The sequence below is a fragment of the Canis lupus genome, chromosome 30, assembly GCF_003254725.2.
Source record: "Canis lupus dingo isolate Sandy chromosome 30, ASM325472v2, whole genome shotgun sequence".
Lineage (NCBI taxonomy): Eukaryota > Metazoa > Chordata > Mammalia > Carnivora > Canidae > Canis > Canis lupus.
In genome coordinates this window covers 35880910-35901302 of record NC_064272.1, presented here as the reverse complement: position 1 = coordinate 35901302, position 20393 = coordinate 35880910, and the positions used below count along the sequence as shown (strand labels likewise).

The 20393-nt window shown below is 40.8% G+C and overlaps 2 protein-coding genes across 21 annotated transcripts in view; one reads left to right on the top strand and one right to left on the bottom strand.

Moving 5' to 3' along the window:
* SENP8 (SUMO peptidase family member, NEDD8 specific) overlaps nucleotides 1-10684 on the bottom strand; it is a 41264-nt gene extending 30580 nt beyond the window's left edge. For 8 of the 11 annotated variants that reach the window (XR_007407449.1, XR_007407448.1, XR_007407451.1 and 5 more), the window contains exon 1: nucleotides 10545-10680. The gene's annotated coding sequence lies outside the window, so the exon portion shown is untranslated. Of the gene's footprint in view, nucleotides 1-9944; nucleotides 10116-10184; nucleotides 10208-10544 lie in introns of those variants that run through there. The other 3 variants (XM_025472290.3, XM_049104434.1, XM_025472291.3) reach the window with 3 other exon arrangements.
* MYO9A (myosin IXA) overlaps nucleotides 10565-20393 on the top strand; it is a 263941-nt gene continuing 254112 nt past the window's right edge. For 9 of the 10 annotated variants that reach the window (XM_025472279.3, XM_025472280.3, XM_025472282.3 and 6 more), the window contains exon 1: nucleotides 11172-11310. The gene's annotated coding sequence lies outside the window, so the exon portion shown is untranslated. Of the gene's footprint in view, nucleotides 10705-11171; nucleotides 11311-20393 lie in introns of those variants that run through there. The other variant, XM_025472276.3, reaches the window with a different exon arrangement.

Here is a 20393-nt window from a genome sequence, read left to right as displayed (position 1 = left end):
GGTTTTTATTGAAAGTAAAGGTATAGGAAGAAATGACCTAAATCTGGGGAAATGGTAGTAGAAATGGGGAGGCAAGGAGGAAAAGGTACTTTAGACTGAGATTCAGTAGGTAAGTGATCAGAGAACAGCAGATAGAGAAGAATTAGGAAATGGTCTATGGGTTTTAGTTGGGGTGACTCAGGGATGAAGATCCCATTATCAATGGGGTAGAGAAAACGGAGACAGAAAGGGACCTATCAAAAGAACCAAGAACCATCTAGAACCATCCTAGGGATATTTCCTTTCTATATAGTAAGCACTGTATTTGGCATAGCTAAGGTACAGATGTTTGTCAGATGACTGAAACAAAAAGGAGTCAGAACATACAGATTAGGGAAAACAAGATAAATAAGTCCTCTTAAGATGTTTGTGTTGTCTGTAACATTCCCAGTTCTGCTTTGGTTTTGTGTTTTGTCTGTTCTCCTCTGTTAATAATAAATTCCTTCAGACATAAGACCTATGTACTTGGTCTTGGTGGATGGTAAGGAAGATTGGAACCTAGGGAGACAATAAGCTCCTCACAGTCTTGTTTGTAAAGTCCTACAAATTATATATTTCTAGGTTTTGGGGTTAGGAGGCTTTGAAAAGTCCAGGCTCTGATTTTGCCACTTACTATCTATGTGACTCTGGCCAAGCTATTTATTCTTTTGCTAGGCCTCATTTTCCTCATTTGTAAAATGAGGTAATAAAAACACCTGCCTTACAGGGTTGTTACACCAAATAAAAACATGAGTGAAAACACTCAACATATCATCTGACATACAACAGGTTCTCAAAAGGAGTTTCTTCCCTACTCCCTATTATTTGGGGTGGTATAATGAGACTTAGAAATTTCTTGAAAATAAAGCATGTTATCTTTTTTATAAAGCCACAAAATCATAAAGGACAGATCTAGCAAGTGCATGACTCTGTGCTCTACCTTTGGCAAAAGAGTGAATGCTAACTCCAGAGAAAATTGTTCTCTAAACCTCAGAGTGTAGCAATGATGTTAATGTGTTGTCAGTATACACACGCCCTGCAATTACAGTTTATGTATCTTCCAACTTCTGTAGCTAAATGAAGCTAATACTGAAATCACAGTATAGAACACTTCCTAAACAAAGGCTTAATTTTAACAAAAGGAGACTACTTTTTCATATTAATATTAAAATCCTTAAAATGTACATTACTTGAGTATTTGTTATAAAAAATAAGGTAATTCCATAGAAGGTAATAAAAACTACCTTAAAGAGAAAATTTACAATTCAGTAGGAGCCAACCTGATTACCTGCTGCTATAAGTAAGGGAAGAAGCTGCTGGTTCATTAGGAAAAAAACAGTAGGTTGGATGTTAGTTCCAATGAACTATGTTCTAAAGGAGTGCTAATAGTACTTTTGGTGATTATGGAAATGTTCCTTACTGGCAAAGTCCAATACAGTAGTTATCTGCCACATGTAGCTACTGAGCACTTGAAATGTGGCTAGTGTGATGGTAGAACTGAATATTTAATTTTAATTAATTTAAACTTAAATTTAAATATCTACATGTGGCTATTCGCTACTATTTTGGACAGCACAGTTCCACAGATTTCAGAAGTATTTCTTTTTTTTTTAAAAAGATTTATTTATTTATTTATTTATTTATGATAGACATAGAGAGAGAGAGAGAGAGAGAGAGAGAGAGAGAGGCAGAGACACAGGAGGAGGGAGAAGCAGGCTCCATGCTGGGAGCCCGACGTGGGACTCGATCCCGGGACTCCAGGATCACGCCCTGGGCCAAAGGCAGGCGCTAAACCGCTGAGCCACCCAGGGATCCCCTCAGAAGTATTTCTTGAAAGAAAAAAATAAGGTTATATGGTTAAGTTAGGGAAATGCTGCATACTAAAACTCCTTATTAGAGAGTCATAGGCATACAAGCATGTTAGAGGCTAGACGTTCTGCAATAAAGAAGTGTAATTTTTCTTGTTCTGATTTTTTCCCAAACTCATTTTACCATGGGACACTTTTTTTTTTTTTTTTTTTTGTTAAACAGAGTATCTATTGACACCTTATCATCTATGCAGAGAAGTTTGGGATATGCTTGCTGAATTATTTAATAAATGGTATTGGGACAAACTGTTAAACATTTGATAAAAGAAGGCAGTTAGAGCTCTAACTCATATACATATTTTTAATATTTTATTTATTTATTCATGAGAGACACAGAAACAGAGAGGCAGAGACACAGGCAGAGAGAGAAGCAGGCTCCATGCAGGGAGCCGGACTCAGGACTTGATCCTGGGTCTCCAGGCTCAGGCCCGGACTGAAGGCGGGGCTAAACCGCTGAGCCACCCAGGCTGCCCCTAACTCATATCTTATATCAAATTATACTTCAGGTGGAACAAAATTTAAATGTTAAGAAAGAAAACAAAAATATTAGAAGGAAGTGGGCTTAATACACTTATGTGACTGGCCAATAAACACATAAAAAGTTACTCAACACTTTACTAGTAATCAAAGGAAATCAAGTTAAATCAAGATTTCATTTTTTACCTATCGAATCAGCAAAGATGAGGAAAATTGATAATAACTAGCATTGCTGTGAGACCATGGGAAAATACGCATTCTCATTGTTTAGAGCAGTATAAACAAATGCAAGCTTTTTGAAGGGTAATTTACCATTACATTCCAATTCTTAAGAAATGTCTACATGTAGGTATTACACTTTCAGAAATTTATCTTCAGGGAAACATTAAGGATGTATACAAAATTTAACAAGAATATTCATCACTGGAATGTTTATAACTGAAAAAAAAAAAAAGAAACAATCTGAAAGTTCAAAAGAGGACTGGTAAATTTAAATAACAAGTTTCCAAACAATGAGATATTGTCAGCCATTAAACAGTAAAGTTGTAGATACAAATTTATTGACATAGACGTTCATGATATGCTACGAAAAGGAAGTTTATATAAAAATTTGTACCAGAAAAATATACACAAAAATAATCAAGAATGATAGCCAGTTTAAATATTGTTTTAAAAGATAATTAATACTTAAATTTTTTCCTTCTACCTTTTAACACTTTTATTTTTTCACTCTCTTTTTATAATGAGCACATAACCAGTAAATACAGCTATTTCCATTCAGGAAAAAAAAAAAAAAGATGTGCACCTCCCACTCTTACACTGACCTAAAATATGCCTGTTTCTTCAACTCAGTGGTCTTACTTCTGTCCTTTGGAAAAAAAAAAACCAGAGAAAGTCTAATCTTTCTCCTATAAACTTTCAAACACAAAGATGTAAAATTAATCTGTTTACTAAAATTAGATTATGTCCAACTTCTAATGTATGATTCCATTTGTGATTTCACAAAAGGAATCAAATCCAAGACCAAATGTGCTTTTCATGGCAGCATAAGCAGAAATATTTTCAGGAAGGAAGTTCAAACTTTTTTTTTTTGGTTTCAATTTTCCCCTATTAAACGTTTCCTTTTAATGCTAGCCTAAACCATCTAAAGATTTGTATAAAGTGGAATGTAAAAATTACCATCAAGATTTATATATCCCTCTTGAGGGCAGAGATTATCAGATTTTAATCATCCCTGTTTTCTTTAGTGCTTGACAAACTGGAGAAACTTTAACAAATGTTTTTCCTGAACAAGATACAGAAGTAAAATACATTTTGAAACACAAAATTGTTATAAACATAGGAAGATTTCTCAATTTTATAAATTATTTATAAATTTGAATAATATTCCTCTGACATCAATATTTTACAAGTAGAGGAATTCAGCTCTCAAAGTAGAAAAAGCGCTTGGTATGATGATGACGCTTGTTAACTCTATGCCACAAATTCCATTTGGTCCTGCCTTGGGTCAGGGAGCTAAATCAGGTGACTTTTTTGGATTTCTTCTAGAACCAAAAGTCTCTATTTACTGCTATTACTAGGTATGGCTATCAATGGCTAAGGTGTCATTGACCATGAATATAATTTTATTCTCAATCTACCATTTTTAACTCAAAGGTTCCATTTGTAATTATACCAATCTTTTTCCCTACTATAAACCTGATATAAACACCAGTCTTTCCTTAAGCTGTGTTTTGCTCAGAATTTTCTGAGAAATGACTTTATACAACTGCAAAATTTGAAATGCCTGAGGTTGTAAAGAAAGTGTGTGTGTGGAGGCCAATAGGTTTAAGGAGAGGTCTGAGTAAGATAGTATTTATAAAGGAATGGACAGATTTTTATTTCATCATATGCATTAACAAATTAAAGCTAATAAAGTGTGATCAAAATAAAGTTATAATCTGCCTGATTTCATGAAATAACCACTGTGTTCAGTAGTTATATGCAAACACAGTTTGAAAGAGCATGAAAAACTTATTATCTTTTAATCTTATTTGTCCTATACATTTCAAAGCCTGGTAAATCACTTTTTCATAAGAGGTAAGTTGTTATTATAAACTCTTAATTAATGGGTTTCAAAAACATGCTTGGCATATAGTAGGGGCTCAATATATATTTAATGAATGAATAAAAGAAATAATGCATTTATGTTTTACTGTATTGCGTTCTTAGGAAAACAGGATCTGAAGCGACCCAATTATACATATAAAACGTTCTGTCTTAGCAATTTGTCTTTAAATGTTAATTAACACAAATATTTGTGAGTTATCTGACCAAATTTGAATTATATATTATTAAGTAGGGCTAAACATTTCCAGCAAGTTATTTATTTTAGCTGCTAACGTAAAGTGCCAAGTTGCTACAACAAATACTAGTGAGAAAATCAGAGCCAACCAAGGCCAGAAATCCCCAAGCTATTGTTTTGAAGGAACTGAATCTACCACACTACTCTGAGTATTTTTATTCATTGGCCATAAGGGAAGAGGCCTCCAGTTGTTTTTTTTTTTTTTTTTTTTTTTGCCTCGAGTTTTTAAACCTATAATTTAGATGCTCAAAAATAATAATTGTGATTGGGACAATATTTTTCAGTATGAGGATGGTGTTCTAGTGCTTTTATAACACATGAAGGTGGGGAAGGGATAGCCATTTAATCAGAAGCCAAAGAAAGGAAATTTCAGAAAATTTTTTTAAGTACTAAAGATTCTTAAAAAGCTTTATAAATGACAAGTATTCTTGCTGCAGATAGACCCATCTCCCCATTCCCTTAAAAAGGAGACAGATGAAACTCAACCTCTATATATAAATTTTATTCTCAGTCTGTACTGAACCATATCACTACCCAAATGGTCTCCTAAAGATGGACAAAATCAATATAGTCTAGTCATGCTGAAGAAGGTAGTCTCTCAGATAAATTGATTCTGAAAGTTAAGTTTACATTACTTATTTGGGTAATACTTGCACCCCATAGTTTTTTGAATATGTTTAAAAATGCACACAAGTTGGGGACTTGCTGCAATCTGGACAGTAACTTTTGCATAGTCTGGTACTGATCAGTTTCTAAAGAGATGGGTTATCTGGGCTTTTAGGACTTCCTTTTTGCTAATGCATTTTACTCTTCCAAGAGGTTTAAGGGATTGACAAGGAGAGAGCAATCTTGACCTTAAGAAGTTGAAATATAGGACTTACAGGTGTAGATGGAATTTAACCAAGGAAGGCCTTAGCAGCACCTGGGAACCTATATATGTGGTAAAGCCATTGCCTATGAGAAATACTAACTTTATCACTTATAATATAAAAGAATGGGTTAGCCTCTAGACCATGTAAACTGCTAACTGACTGCCATACTGGTGTGCACATCTCTGTTGAAAGGTGTGTGATTTAGTCCAATCTATGTTTTTTTCAGACCACTCAGTCATACTGAGAAAAAAGTAACTTAGCAGATGCTTTAGAGATCACTTTATAGTAAAATTTAGTTAAAAAAATTTTAATTATTTATTGGTCCAGATTCTTCATTCCTACCTTCTCTTTGACAATCTCATCTACACATTACTGGTAGACTAATTTTTCAAACAGAACTCTAGTTACATTATTCTACTCCCAAAATTTTATCATCTCTCCTTTATCTACCAAATTAAGTACAAATCACACCCTGGCATCCAATGATTTCCGCAAAAAGAGCCCCAATGTATCTTTTCCAATGTATTTTCTAGTACTGCTCCTACATATATAATTACACGCTCAGTACTCCTGCAGGCCCAAATTATTAGGTGACAGTACTGACTGCTACCCTTATGGTACAAGAGGAGAATCAAATAGCCAGTTCCCTACTCCCACGGAGGCTGGGAAGTGAACACTCTTCCAGGACCTTCTGAAACACACATCTGATCTGTCATGCTCTTGCTCAAAACCATAGTCAGCTTTTTATAAATCTAGGGTCCACGGGCCAGGATGTGGCTAGAATGAAAAGTGCCACAAACTTGGACAGTGAAAAACTGCATCTTGATTTTTAATACTCTCTAGCTGAAATTCAGCATTTCTTCAGTAAGTATAGGCAATAATCCACAGTACTATTAGCAGTCCCTATGTTTTTTGTCACCAATAGAAATATGACATTTTCATGTCACTACTGAAGTTGTACAGGTATCTCAAAATATAATTCACACTCATCAGTATTTTGAAATCACATAATTAGACCTACTGCCAGATGTAATTTAATACATAAAGCACACATATAACTACATCAAACACTTGTTTTAATATTTTTAAAACTTTAAATAAATTGATTTTGTTTCTATGTATTTTATTTTATGCATTTAAAAACATTCTGAGATAGGGTCCACTGTCCAGGCTGCCAAAGAAGTTTATGGTGGGAAAAAAAAAAAAAGGTTATTTTATTTTCATCTTTTTTTTTTTTAAGACCTATTAATTGCTTATAGTAGATAATCTAAACACTTTAGCATGGAATTCAAAGCTCCTCATAATCTGTTCACACCCACTTTATCATCTTTATCTCTGCCCCACCCCTACTCTCCATATTAAGCCCTAGTCATACCACACAACAGTAACTCTCTCTTATCTGGAGGCAGATAGACAGGTTTCTGGATTAGCCCTAGTTAATAGACAGTAGCCATGCACTGGCTTTGGCTTTGCCTTATAGAGACCTCTCTGCCTGCCAAGTGAATTGTTCTTTTAAAAGGTCTGTTTTCCCTACTAGTTTGAGATCTTAACAGGGCTGTATCTTAACTGTTTTTATATCTCATTCCTAACTTAAATGATTTCTGAGTAACAAAGACAGATTCTCAATTGGCAAGGCACTGTATACTAGGGGGAGTAAAATTAAGTCTTTGAATCTCAAATTGACTTGGCTCTTTTTGGGGACAGAAATAAAGTTGCCCTTGATTGAGCACTAAAGGTCGGATCTCTAGCTGTGGATGCTGGGGAAAGGGAAGGAGAGCCCTGAGGTGGACATCATTAAGATTGAGGGATGGCACCTGCTGAAGGCAAAGGCAGAAATGACGCCTTTCCCATTTCCCAGAGCAGTTATCCAACACTTCCATCACTCTGCTCAAGCTTCTCATTCCATCCCCAACTCTCTCATCGAATGACTCTCATCTTAATGTTAGAGACAAGGTCACCAACTTCCCTTCCTCCCTCCCTGCCTTCTTTTCATCCTTCCTTCTCTCCCTCCCATCCTTTCCTCTAGATGTTCTCAAACCACAGCGCATCTCAGGAGCTTTAAAAAATACTGATGCCTGGGCTCTAACCCCCGAATTTGTTTAACTGGAGCAGCAGCACTGGTTTTATTTTTTAAGAAACCCCAAACCAACTTCTCAGGTTATCCTAACAGGCACACAAGGTGGAGTTCCACGAGTGCGCTTGATGCTATAAATTAGTCTCCTTCGTCCACGAATTGTCCACCTCTGGGTTCCATCGTACACTTTTACGCCCAAGTCTCCCTATCTTTATTTATTTTTAAATATTTTATTTATGTATTAATGAGACACACACACACACACACACATACAGAGTGAGAGTGAGAGAGAGGTAGAGACACAGGCAGAGGGAGAAGCAGGCTCCATGCAGGGAGCCCGACGCGGGACTCGATCCCAGGTCTCCAGGGTCACGCCCTGGGCTGAAGGCGGCACTAAACCGTTGAGCCACCCAGGGATCCCCAGGCTCCCCATCTTTAAAGAGAACATTCTCTCGGCCCACATCCTCGCCCCTCCTCACTCATCCTCAAAAATGACGCTTCTTTAAAGGGTAATCTATGCCTGTGGCCTTGACCAACTATATCCTACTTTACCTTCTCACTCGTATTCTACCTTTTCAATCCTACTCTACCTTCTCACTCCTACTCTACCTTTTCACTCGTACTCTAACTCGTCAATCCTACTCTACCTTTTCACTGGTACTCTATCTTTTCACTCGTACTCTACCTTTTCAATCCTACTCTACCTTTTCACTCCTACTCTACCTTTTCACTAGTACTCTAACTCGTCAATCCTACTCTACCTTTTCACTGGTACTCTATCTTTTCACTGGTACTCTATCTTTTCACTGGTACTCTACCTTCTCACTCCTACTCTACCTTTTCACTCGTACTCTACCTTTTCACTAGTACTCTAACTTGTCAATCCTACTCTACCTTTTCACTGGTACTCTATCTTTTCACTCGTACTCTACCTTTTCAATCCTACTCTTTCTCACTCCTACTCCAACTTTTCACTGGTACTCTAACTTTTCACTCCTACTCTACCTTTTCACTCCTACTCTACCTTTTCACTCCTACTCTACCTTTTCACTAGTACTCTAACTCGTCAATCCTACTCTATCTTTTCACTGGTACTCTATCTTTTCACTCCTACTCTACCTTTTCACTCGTACTCTACCTTTTCACTCCTACTCTACCTTTTCACTAGTACTCTAACTTGTCAATCCTACTCTACCTTTTCACTCCTACTCTACCTTTTCACTAGTACTCTAACTTGTCAATCCTACTCTACCTTTTCACTCGTACTCTACCTTTTCAATCCTACTCTTTCTCACTCCTACTCCAACTTTTCACTCGTACTCTAACTTTTCACTCCTACTCTACCTTTTCAATCCTACTCTACCTTCTCACTCCTACTCTACCTTTTCACTCCTACTCTACCTTTTCACTAGTACTCTACCTTGTCAATCCTACTCTACCTTCTCACTCCTACTCTACCTTTTCACTAGTACTCTACCTTTTCACTCGTACTCTACCTTTTCACTAGTACTCTAACTTGTCAATCCTACTCTACCTTTTCACTGGTACTCTATCTTTTCACTGGTACTCTATCTTTTCACTCCTACTCTACCTTTTCACTCGTACTCTACCTTTTCACTCCTACTCTACCTTTTCACTAGTACTCTAACTTGTCAATCCTACTCTACCTTCTCACTCCTACTCTACCTTTTCACTAGTACTCTACCTTTTCACTCGTACTCTACCTTTTCACTAGTACTCTAACTTGTCAATCCTACTCTACCTTTTCACTGGTACTCTATCTTTTCACTGGTACTCTATCTTTTCACTCCTACTCTACCTTTTCACTCCTACTCTACCTTTTCACTCCTACTCTACCTTTTCACTAGTACTCTAACTTGTCAATCCTACTCTACCTTTTCACTGGTACTCTATCTTTTCACTCGTACTCTACCTTTTCACTCCTACTCTACCTTTTCACTCCTACTCTACCTTTTCACTAGTACTCTAACTTGTCAATCCTACTCTACCTTTTCACTGGTACTCTATCTTTTCACTCGTACTCTACCTTTTCAATCCTACTCTTTCTCACTCCTACTCCAACTTTTCACTCGTACTCTACCTTTTCACTCCTACTCTACCTTTTCATTCCTACTCTACCTTTTCAATCCTACTCTACCTTCTCACTCCTACTCTACCTTTTCAATCCTACTCTACTTTCTCACTCCTACTCCAACTTTTCACTCGTACTCTATCTTTTCATTCCTACTCTACCTTTTCACTGGTACTCTATCTTGTCACTCGTATTCTACCTTCTCACTCCAATACTGTCATATGCTTCTGCACTCGTCATTCTCTCTGCTTCCATCTCCTCTCCCCTTTCTCGACCGGCTGCTGCTCACCACTACCCTCGCCTTTTAACCCGTTAGGACTGACTCAACGGTCACCTGGGGAGGGTTTCTCCCGGTCCTTCCACCCAATCAGGAGCCCCTCTTGGATGTTCAGAGGGTCCTACGCTTATTTTATTTTATTTTTTTTGGTTATATATTTACTTTATTACTACTGCGGACTCTCCCAACGTCTCCCACGCTGACACAGCACTTCAGGGAGCTGAAACTGTTTGATTTGCTCCTGACTTCCAGGAGCCTAAAGCACCAGCGGGCACTCGGAGAAGCCCGAGAGGAATGAATGGAAAAGCGAGACTAGGAAACGGAGGTCGGGGGCGGGGAAACGCGAGGGGGAGGGCGGGCGCGAAGGGGCGGGGGCTAAAGGGGGCGGGGTGGAGAGCCCAGCGCCACCAGTGGGGAAGGGGACACGGAGCGCTAAGTCCCCGGAGGGCGGGGGGGGCCGGGAAGCGGCTCCCTGCTGGGACAGACCGCCGACCCGACCGAAGAGGGGAGGCGGCTTCTTACCTGCCTCGGGCCTCACCACCCCAACCAGCCTTCAGGCACCTCGGTGCTGGCCGGAAAGCGAGAGCTACAGTCGCAAACCCTGAGTTTTCTACCCCGACCTTGCGACATTCCTCTCCAGTGGAGGGAGAATCTGAGGCGCGGTTCCGAGCTCTGCCGTAAGGTGAGGAAGAGACGTGTGGGCGGGGCCGCCCGGGGCGGACGGACGGGGCGTGGCCGCGCAGGCGCCTGCGGCCCCCTCCGGCGGCGTCACGTGCGGGGGCCGGGCCGGCAGGCGGCCGGCTCGGGCGGGCGGGAGGGGGCGTGGGAGGTGAGTGCGCGCGCGCCTGCTCGTCTGCAGCCGAGTCGCGCGGGGCGGGGCCGCCTGCGCGGGGTCGGGGGCGCGCGGGCCCGAGCGGACCGGGGACGCGGCGGCGGTTGGCGGTGGCAGCCGAGCGCCGCAAGGACTGAGAGAGGCGGCGGCTGAGGCGGCTGAGGCGGCTGAGGCGGCGGCGGCGGCTGAGGCGGCGGCGGCCCGACGCGTGCTCTCCGGGCGGGGTGCGCGGGGGATGCGCCTGCCCGGGCCGGGCGGAGTCTCTCTGACAGGGCGGGGGATGCGCGGCGGCTGCCGTCCCGGCCCCTGAGGCTGCTGGGCCCACCCTCCGGAACGCGGCGACCCTCGGCGGCTCGAGCCTCCGCCGTCGCGGGCGGCCTGACCTCGCGGCCGCGGGCGGGGGCGGCTCCTGGCGAAGAGGAGGGGGCCGTGGCGGCCACCGCGGCGGAGCCCGAGGTAAGACCCGCCCCGGCCGCCCCGCGGCCCTGCCCGGCCCGGCCCGGCCCGGCCCAGCCCACGTCTCGGAGTCGCTCCTGGGCTCCTGCGCTCCTGCGCTCCTGCGGGGCCGCCCCGCCCCGCCCCAGCGGAGACGCCCCGCGAGCGGGTCCCGGGGAGACCCCACCCCTCGTGTCGGGATTGGCCAGACCCCGTGCCGGCCCGCGGGGCCCCCCTGCCCGCCCCGGCGCAGCCCCTCGGACGCCCCTCGGAGCCGCTCGGGGCTCCGCTGGGGCCTCCCGTCGGCCGACCCCGAGCGCCCCCCGGCTGCGGACCTTCCGCTCGGGGTCGCCCCGCGTGCGCCCTGCCCACCGCCGCGGCCTTCGGGCGGCGCGCGCGGTGCTGCCCTCAGCCCCGCCGCCGCCGCCGCCGCCGCCGCCCCCCCGGCCCTTCCCTGGGGCGGACCCTCTTCTCTTTCTCTTCTCTTTGGTCGCGAGGGTTTGCCGTGACATCCTGAAGGGGACGTGGGCTTGATCTGGTGCCTTCTTCCTCAGTGGGGCTCCCGGGGACCCACCGACACGCGCGGGGCTGGTGGGTCCAGTGTGGCGGCTGAGGAGGGAGGGCAGCCCGGGGCGGAGGCTGTGCGCGCTGCTGGAAGGTCACACCGCCCGCTTCTCACCCCGTCCCCCCCGCGGGGCTGGGACACGTAGGGACCTCCCCAGGCCTTGGGTCCCCTCACCCTGAGGGAGGTGACCGTGTCCCCACGTAACATCGTTTACTTCGCCTCCCTGTGGATTTCTACACATTTTGGATTTATTTTATTTATTTATTTATTTATTTATTTATTTATTTATTTATTTATTTAAATTTATCCATCTATTTTTTTGAATGATACCAGGGAATTTTTTTTTGTTGTTGTTGTTTGTTTTTTTAACGTGTTGGTTTTGAATTTGCTGGAAAAATAAGTTTCGCTTTCCTAAATCTTGGAAGGTTTTTAATGTTAGCTTAGTAATAAGTTGTTGCTGCTGCTGCTGCTGCTGCTGCTGCTGTCGCTGTCGCTGTCGCTGTCTTGCTTTTTCTAAGGAGCAGGTCCAGTTATCCGGCGGTGTTTTGCCGGGTCTCGCTACCAACAGGCGTGTGTCTCAGCAGCAGTGGACTAATAGGATTTCTGTTTGTGGGAAGTTGAACTCCTGAGTTGCCAAGAGGGAAATGTGCTGCACTAAATGATCAAGTACCTGGTTTTCACGTTGGTGTAGGGATGAAGTGTGTGTGTGTGTGTGTGTGTGTATATATGTATGCATACACACACACACACTGATATTTTTGTAATGAGCACTTGTAAAATTTTTATTTTGTATGTGCGAAGCTGAGGAGGGAGAACATCATACTGAAATTATAGGTGATCACTAGACGCAGTACGAAAGTTGAGAGGGTTAAAAGGGTATGCAGTAAAAAGTTGGTCTTTCCCCCATCTCCTCCAACCACCCATTTTTCACTCTTGATGAGCAACCTCTATTTCCATCTTTATGTGGGGAATATCCTTCCTGTGATATCTCTTAGCATTTACGAACCTCTACATTCTTAAATATGTTTATATCCTTAAAGTGCACCACTAATACTTGTAAACTGTGCACTCTGTAGCTCCCCCCCACCCGCCCGCCCCAACTTAATAATAGATTCTAGAGATCATACAACAACAGTACATATGGAAATGCTTTGTTTATGGACTGGGTAGTAGTCTCTTTTTATGATCTTGAGGTTATTTTTATTCTTTGCTTTCACAAACAATGCTATATGCTTTTCTTTGAAGTATCTTAGCTCTTTTTTTTTTAGATTTTATTTTTATTTTTATTTTTTTTAAAGATTTTTATTTATTCATGAGAGAGAGAGAGACAGAGAGAGAGAGAGGCAGAGACACAGGCTGAGGGAGAGGCAGGCTTCATGCAGGGAGCCCGATGTGGGACTCTATCCAAGGACCCCGGGATCACGCCCTGAGCTGAAGGCAGACACTTGACCGCTGAGCCACCCGGGCGTCCCTGTATTAGCTGTTATAGTATGTCTTAAGTAATTATCAGGATTTTAAATTTCCTGACTCTTTTGTACGGACCTTACAAAAAAGGATATAACTAAAGTTCTCAGTGAACCTCTGAGTTTCCATGGAGTGACTAGCTTTGATGGTGATTATAATATTAAATAAGTTATTGAAAGGTATAAAGTAGGAACTGAAATGATCAGATTTCCTTTTTTTAAAAGGTCACTGTGGCTGTATCGAGGACGGCAGATTAAAGGGTAGTTGAAGACCCTTTAGGGGCAGGAATATCAGGCAAATGATGATAGTGGGTCTGGATTTGGGACTTGGTGATTTTGTTGGATTTGGGATTAGGGAGAAGGTTCATAGAAGACTTAGGTTTCTAGCTTGTGCCTTTCACTGAAGTGGAAATTGATATGAGGGAGGAATGGGATTTTTATTTTTAGTTTTGTCAAGAAAGAAGAATTTAATTTGTGAAGTTGGATTTGGGTGATTATGCTTCTGTCAGATCTTGATGGCCAGGAGGCAGCTGGATTTGTGGCTTAAGTTCTTTAACCTCTGGGATGGTAGTAATAGATTTTCGGGTCAAAAGGTATAAGTGAGAGGAGAAAAGATCACAGGACAGAAATCCAACATTTACAGTGTAGGTAGAGTTGAATGTCTAAAACTAGTAAATGAAGTGAGTAAATTCTTTAAAAAATCGTAATATAGTTTAAGTATCAGTAGTGAGGTTCACTCTCTAACATGTGATTTAAGTTTTTCCCTTAGGTAATGTTAGTGGTATATAGTTTTATGAAGGAAAGGGAATAAACATAAAAAATTTTTTTAAAAGTAAAACCTCAGTAAAAATTAGTACTATAAACCCATATTTTCTAATCATTTGGATTTTACTATTGTAGAACTTTGTTCAGTCTTCAGTGTTTGTGGATAAGTGCAGGATGTTTGAAAATATGATTGCCAAGAATATTAAGTTTCTTAATTTGCATTGTTTTTTTTTTTTAAGTTGTATTAACTTAGTTTAAAATAAAATAAATATTAGTCAAAAAATTTCGGGTCATGTTTTATTTGTTTTTTATTTTTTAAATTTTATTTTATTCATGAGAGACACACAGAGAGAGGCAGAGACACAGGCAGAGGGAGAAGCAGGCTCCCTACGCGGAGCCCAGTGTGGGACTTGATCCTGGGATTCCGAGATCATGCCGTGGGCTAAAGGCAGACACTCCACCTCTGAGCCACCTAGGCATCCCTGGGTCATGTTTTAAAATCTAACATCGACTTTATGTATTCCTAAGTCTAGAGCTGTTGTATAGATCTCTCACCTTTACTCCAGGCTCTTGTGAATCACTGCTAATGGACATCTCCACTTGGATACAGGTTTCTCTTTTTTTTTTTTTTTTAATTTTTATTTATTTATGATAGTCACAGAGAGAGAGAGAGGCGCAGAGACACACACAGGCAGAGGGGGAAGCAGGCTTCATGCACCGGGAGCCCGATGTGGGATTCGATCCCGGGTCTCCAGGATCGTGCCCTGGGCCAAAGGCAGGCGCCAAACCGCTGCGCCACCCAGGGATCCCTGGATACAGGTTTCTCAAGCACTTCTACCTTGTACAAAATAAAAACTGCTTCTCTTCTTCCAAAAAGGAGGGGGTAGAGGGAGACAAACTGCAACAAAAATTTTGTTCTTGATTTCCTATATTGCTCAATGGCAGGCACCGCTCAGGTCTCCAGAAGTCTTCAGGAACCTGTGAATCATCCTCTACTCCTTACCTTACTACCAATATCACTAAGTCCTGAACATTTCTCCCTCATGATATTTCAGATAACTTCTGATTTCTATTTTTGTTGTTTCGACTTTATTTTAATCCAGAATGTCTGTTGTGCTTCTGTAATGCTTTGTGAGGGGTCTTGTTGCTTTCTTTTTTCTGCCTCTTTTGCCTTACCCTCTAGTTCATTCTCTGTACTGCTACCAGATTAGGTGTTCTAAAATGATCTTTTAGTTAGACTCTTTCATTTACAAAGAAGAGACTCAGGTTACAGTAAGTAGTAGAGTGCTTTTTGAAAGGAAACGTGCACAAGGGAACCTAGGAAAAGTTAACTTGATCTCAAGAAGAACAGGAGTTTAATAAAACCAGAAGCAGGAAAAGACAGATTTCACTCTAGTATTCTATTGTTAACTTGTCTTAGCTACTCTTGCTATTTCTCCTTGGCTTATTTTTTCTCTCTACTCTAGTTTTTCCTCGTCTGTCTCCCAGTTTCCATTTATTCCTAATTTCTGCCTCCTTGTAACTACTGTGTCACTCCTATGCCAACGTTTTGCCCCCTGGATGCTGTCGTTTTAACTTGAGCTCCTGTTTGCTAACTTCTTCCTTCTCCCTGGGATTTTCTGGTTTGAATTCCTAAGAAACAATCTTTTTGGCTCAGCTCTGTTTTCTCATGGGCTGCTAGCGGGTCTGTGTACGTGGGTCATGTGACCACTCCTGGCCATTTAGTGTTGGCCATGTGTTTGTTTGTGCATGTGGGTGTGGGGCAGGATCATAACGGTGAAAAGCATGGGGCAGTGTGCAGGGTAATTTCTCACAAAATGGGATTGCAAGCATGACCAACACTGTAATTGACATTTGTAGTAAATTACAAATCTGATTATGTCCTTTGCTATTGAAAGATCTTTAATGCTTTCTCATTTCTTTCAGGATAAAGCTTAACTGTAGCATGGCATGTATGTGAGATTCTTCATGACCTGTTACTTCTCTAGGCTTTCCTCCCTTGCTCTCTTTAAATTCTTTGATCCACCCTTATTGAACTTAGGCTTCTGCTCAGATAAGGTGCTTTTTTCCCCCTTGTCTTTGCATCTCTGTTCCTTTCCTGTCTTTCCTGTCTCCCATTCTTTGCATGGCTGATTCCTGTCTGACCTTCAGGACTCAGTTCAGTTACATCTTCAGGAAGGTGTTTTTTGTTTTTGTTTTTTTAACCTCTTTTAGGTCGAGTTAGATGCCACTCCTGCGTGCTCCTACATAGTACTTGCTTCTGTCATAGCTCCCTAATGAAATTCCTAATTATTTGTCTATTTTCTTCACTGGGCTTTAACTTCTTTGGTATCCCTACAATAGAGGAAGGAAGGTTTTTAGATTGGGGATTTGGAATATATATGGAAACTTTTTATACATTATAAAGTATACAAAAAAGTACACAGATCCCAAATGATTTTTCTCCCAGTATACACATCAACATAACACCCATATTAAGATGCAGAATATTACAACTCCATAAGCCACCTCATGCCCTGTTCTAGTCACTAATCCAGTTTAAAGAGGATTTAATTTTAAATGGGAAAACTCTTTAACATACAAATTTTTCTATGTATTTTGTGTGTATCTTTAGACATAAAAGGGACATAAATTTTGGGATTTTGATCCTATGGAAAGAACAAGCAATTTATGTTGTAGAAGTATAATTTTTGCATACCTATATGCAACAGACAAATTTAAAATCACATTGTACTAATATTCTAATATTTGGTTGTGGGATGTTTGCATTTAGGTAGATTTTCTTCTTTATAGATTTAATGTCATTTTATAGTGGCAAAAATAATATCATAGATCAAGGAATATTTGTTGAAAATAGCCTATTAATTTTGAATGGTAAACTTGCTGGGGATGTGTATAGTAAACATGTAAAGCACTTTCCAAATGGTGTTTGGCCTCTGAGTTTTAATGTGAATTATGTTGCTAGCATATTTTGGCAGTGGGGTCATCCAACGGGCAACTGGAGTGTAATTTTACATGTACAGTGAGGAAAGTACTAGCTGTCCTATGTCATAGACAGCTGGCTTGCTAAGAATTGGTTCTTTTTTACAACCAGCAATAATTTTAGAGTGCATTTTTTCTTTTTCTCAGGTTTGATTTTTCTTTAACATTATGTAGCTCTTTGAATATGAAGATATTTTTTAAAACATACTTTTTCCTTAGATGGACTTTTCTGTCTGTAAATAATAAATCCATTAAGGCCAATTAAGTGGGAAGAATATGGACTTTCAAATCTGGGTTTCCAGTGACCTCAATTCAATTTCCAGCCTCATCACGTAAAAGCTGTCATTTATAACCAAGTCACCTAACATTTCTGAGCTTCAAGAATGTTCATCTTTCAAATTGGAAATACTTACCTGACACAAGATTATCATTAAACACTTTATGTAAAGCACTAGGCACATAGTTAATATTGAACAAGGTTTTTCTTCCCCCCCCTAGCAAATGCGTTTATTTCCTGTTACATTTAAAGATGGGGTCAGGAATTTAAATAATTTCATTGGGATTTGGAATAAACGGCTAATCAAAGTTTTTTGCTAATAGAAGTAAATCTTAGAAAGATAGTTGGCTAGCTGTCTTTTACGTGTGATCATATTTTTGAATTAGATTTCAAAGAAATGCTTTTCTTGATTTTTTACTGATAGTTTAGTAGATGTGTTAGAATGTATTTTGATTCAGTGTAAGGTATCATACGAAAATGTTCTGTTTGCCAATGACAAACATTCCTTAAATCATTGACAGATTGTAGTACTATTGCTGTTTGTAGAATGTAAGTATTTGTTTGAAATCTGTTTACTTATATTGATCGGATGATAGTGGGCTGAGTGATTTCTGGATTTTTTTTCTTTTTTAAATAGAAAGGAGAAAGTTCTTCAGGTGATTTTGTGGATATGTGTTTATAAATAATTTTTGGATCATATTTTTTTCTTTTGCAACTCTGTCTTCTTTTAGTTCTCTTCTTGGTTCTCCCTTCCTTTTTTTTAATAATAAAAAACTTAAAAAATATTGAAAAGTTGAATGATTAGAAACAGAGGTCATTGATTGTCTGCTCCCTAGATTCAAGTTACCAATAGCTATCCGTATTTGCTTTATTGTTTTCTATATGTATGTGCACTTGTATATTTTTGTCAAGACTTTTGAAAGCTGTGAATATTGTGATATTTACCTCAAAATACTTCAGTATATATCTCCTAAGAAAAATAGATATTTTGGGGCTCCTGACTGGCTCAGTCAGAAGAGCTTGTGATTCTTTTTTTTTTTTTAAAGATTTTTATTTATTCATTCATGAGAGACATACAGAGAGAGAGGCATAGACACAGGCAGAGGGAGAAGCAGGCCCCACGCAGGGAGCCCGACATGGAACTTGATTCCGGGTCCCCAGGATCAGGCCCTGGGTTGAAGGCGGTACTAAACCGCTGAGCCACCCGGGCTGCCCGAGCTTGTGATTCTTGAGCACTTGGGATTGTGAGTCCATGTTGGGGGTAGAGATGACTTAAATAAATAGAACTTAAAGAAAAAAAAAAAGAAAATACTCTCCATAGTTACCACTGTGCCATTACCAATACCTAAGAAAAATACCAGTAAATTTTTTTTTTTTAGATTTTATTTACTTATTCACGAGAGACACAGAGAGGCAGAGAGAGAGAGAGAGAGGCAGAAACAGGAGAAGCAGGCTCCATGCAATGAGCCGGATATGGGACTCGATTCTGGGACTCTGGGATCATGCCCCTGGGCCGAAGGCAGATGCTCAACTGCTGAGCCACCCAGGCATCCCACCAGTAATTTTCTAATAGCATTTAATATTTAATCTATATTTAAATTTTCCCATTTGTTCCGTAAAATGATTTTTTCTTTTTCTTTTTAAAAAAATTCTATTAATTAGTTAATTTTATTTGAGAGAGAAATAGCACGCATGCCTACATAAGCAGGGGGATTTTGCAGAGGAAGAGGGAGAAGCAGGTTTCCCCGCTAAGCAGGGGAGCCAGACATGGGCTCATGGGATCGAGATCTGAACTCAGTGGGAGCATGACCTGGGCTCATGATGTGAGCTGAAAGCAGACGCTTAACTGACTGAGCTGCTCATGTGCCCCTAAAATTTATTTTTTTCGAACCAGAATTCAGTCAAGATTTTTGCCTTGCAGTTGGTTATCTTTTTAGTCTCTTTTAATCTAGAAAAGCTCCTTCCTCCATTCCTCTTTCTTATGATACTGACAATTTCTTTGAGAAGATCAGATCATTTCCTTGTAGAGTGGCCTCTTTTCTAGAATTACCTGATTGTTTCTTTTTGCTTTTGTTTAACTTGTTCCTTTGTTCACTGTTTATCTTGTAAACTGGAAGTTGTATTTTAAGGGCTTGATTGGATGCATGTTAACGTTTTGGCAAGAATACATCATAGGTGATAAGTTTCATGTTTTATATCATGAGAGGTACACACTATCACTGTTAGTGATATAAATGTCATGAAGTTTAAGGTTGGTGTTTGCAGTCTCTCCATTGTAGAAGTGTATTTTTCCTGCTGTGATCATGAAGCACAATAATCTGTGTGGGTGATACTTTGGTACCATACAAAATTCCGTTTTTTTTTTTTTTTTTTAAGATTTCATTTATTTATGAGAGAGAGAGAGAGAGAGAGAGAGAGAGAGAGGCAGGCAGGCAGAAGCGGAGGGATCACGGCCTGAGCCAGACGCAGACGCTCAACCACTGAGCTACCCATGCGCCCCTGCCCCATATTGATAGTTCTTTTTTTTTTTAATTTTTAAATTTTATTTTATTCAGAATGAGAGAGAGAGAGAGAGAGAGACTGAGAGGCAGAGATCAGGCAGAGGGAGAAGCGGGCCCCACGCAGGGAGCCCGACGCGGGACTCGATTCTGGGTCTCCAGGATCAAACCCCGGGCTGCAGGAGGCGCTAAACCGCTGCGCCACTGGGGGTGCCCCATATTGAGAGTTCTAATTCAGATTTAACGTTGTGGGGTTTCTTTCATTTTTTTTTTTTTAAGGTTTTTAATTTATTTATTCATGAGAGACACACAGAGAGGCAGAGACACAGACAGAGGGAGAAGCAGGCTCCATGCAGGGAGCCCGATGCCTGACTTAATCCCAGGTCTCCAGGATCACGCCCTGTGCTGAGGCAGTGCTAAACCGCTGAGCCACCCAGGCTGCCCTCTTCAATATATATTTTTTAAGTTTAGTTTTAATCTATTTTACATTGAAAATCTTAGTTTTTATTAACATTGATATATATATTTAATTAATTAATTTAAAATGTACCTAA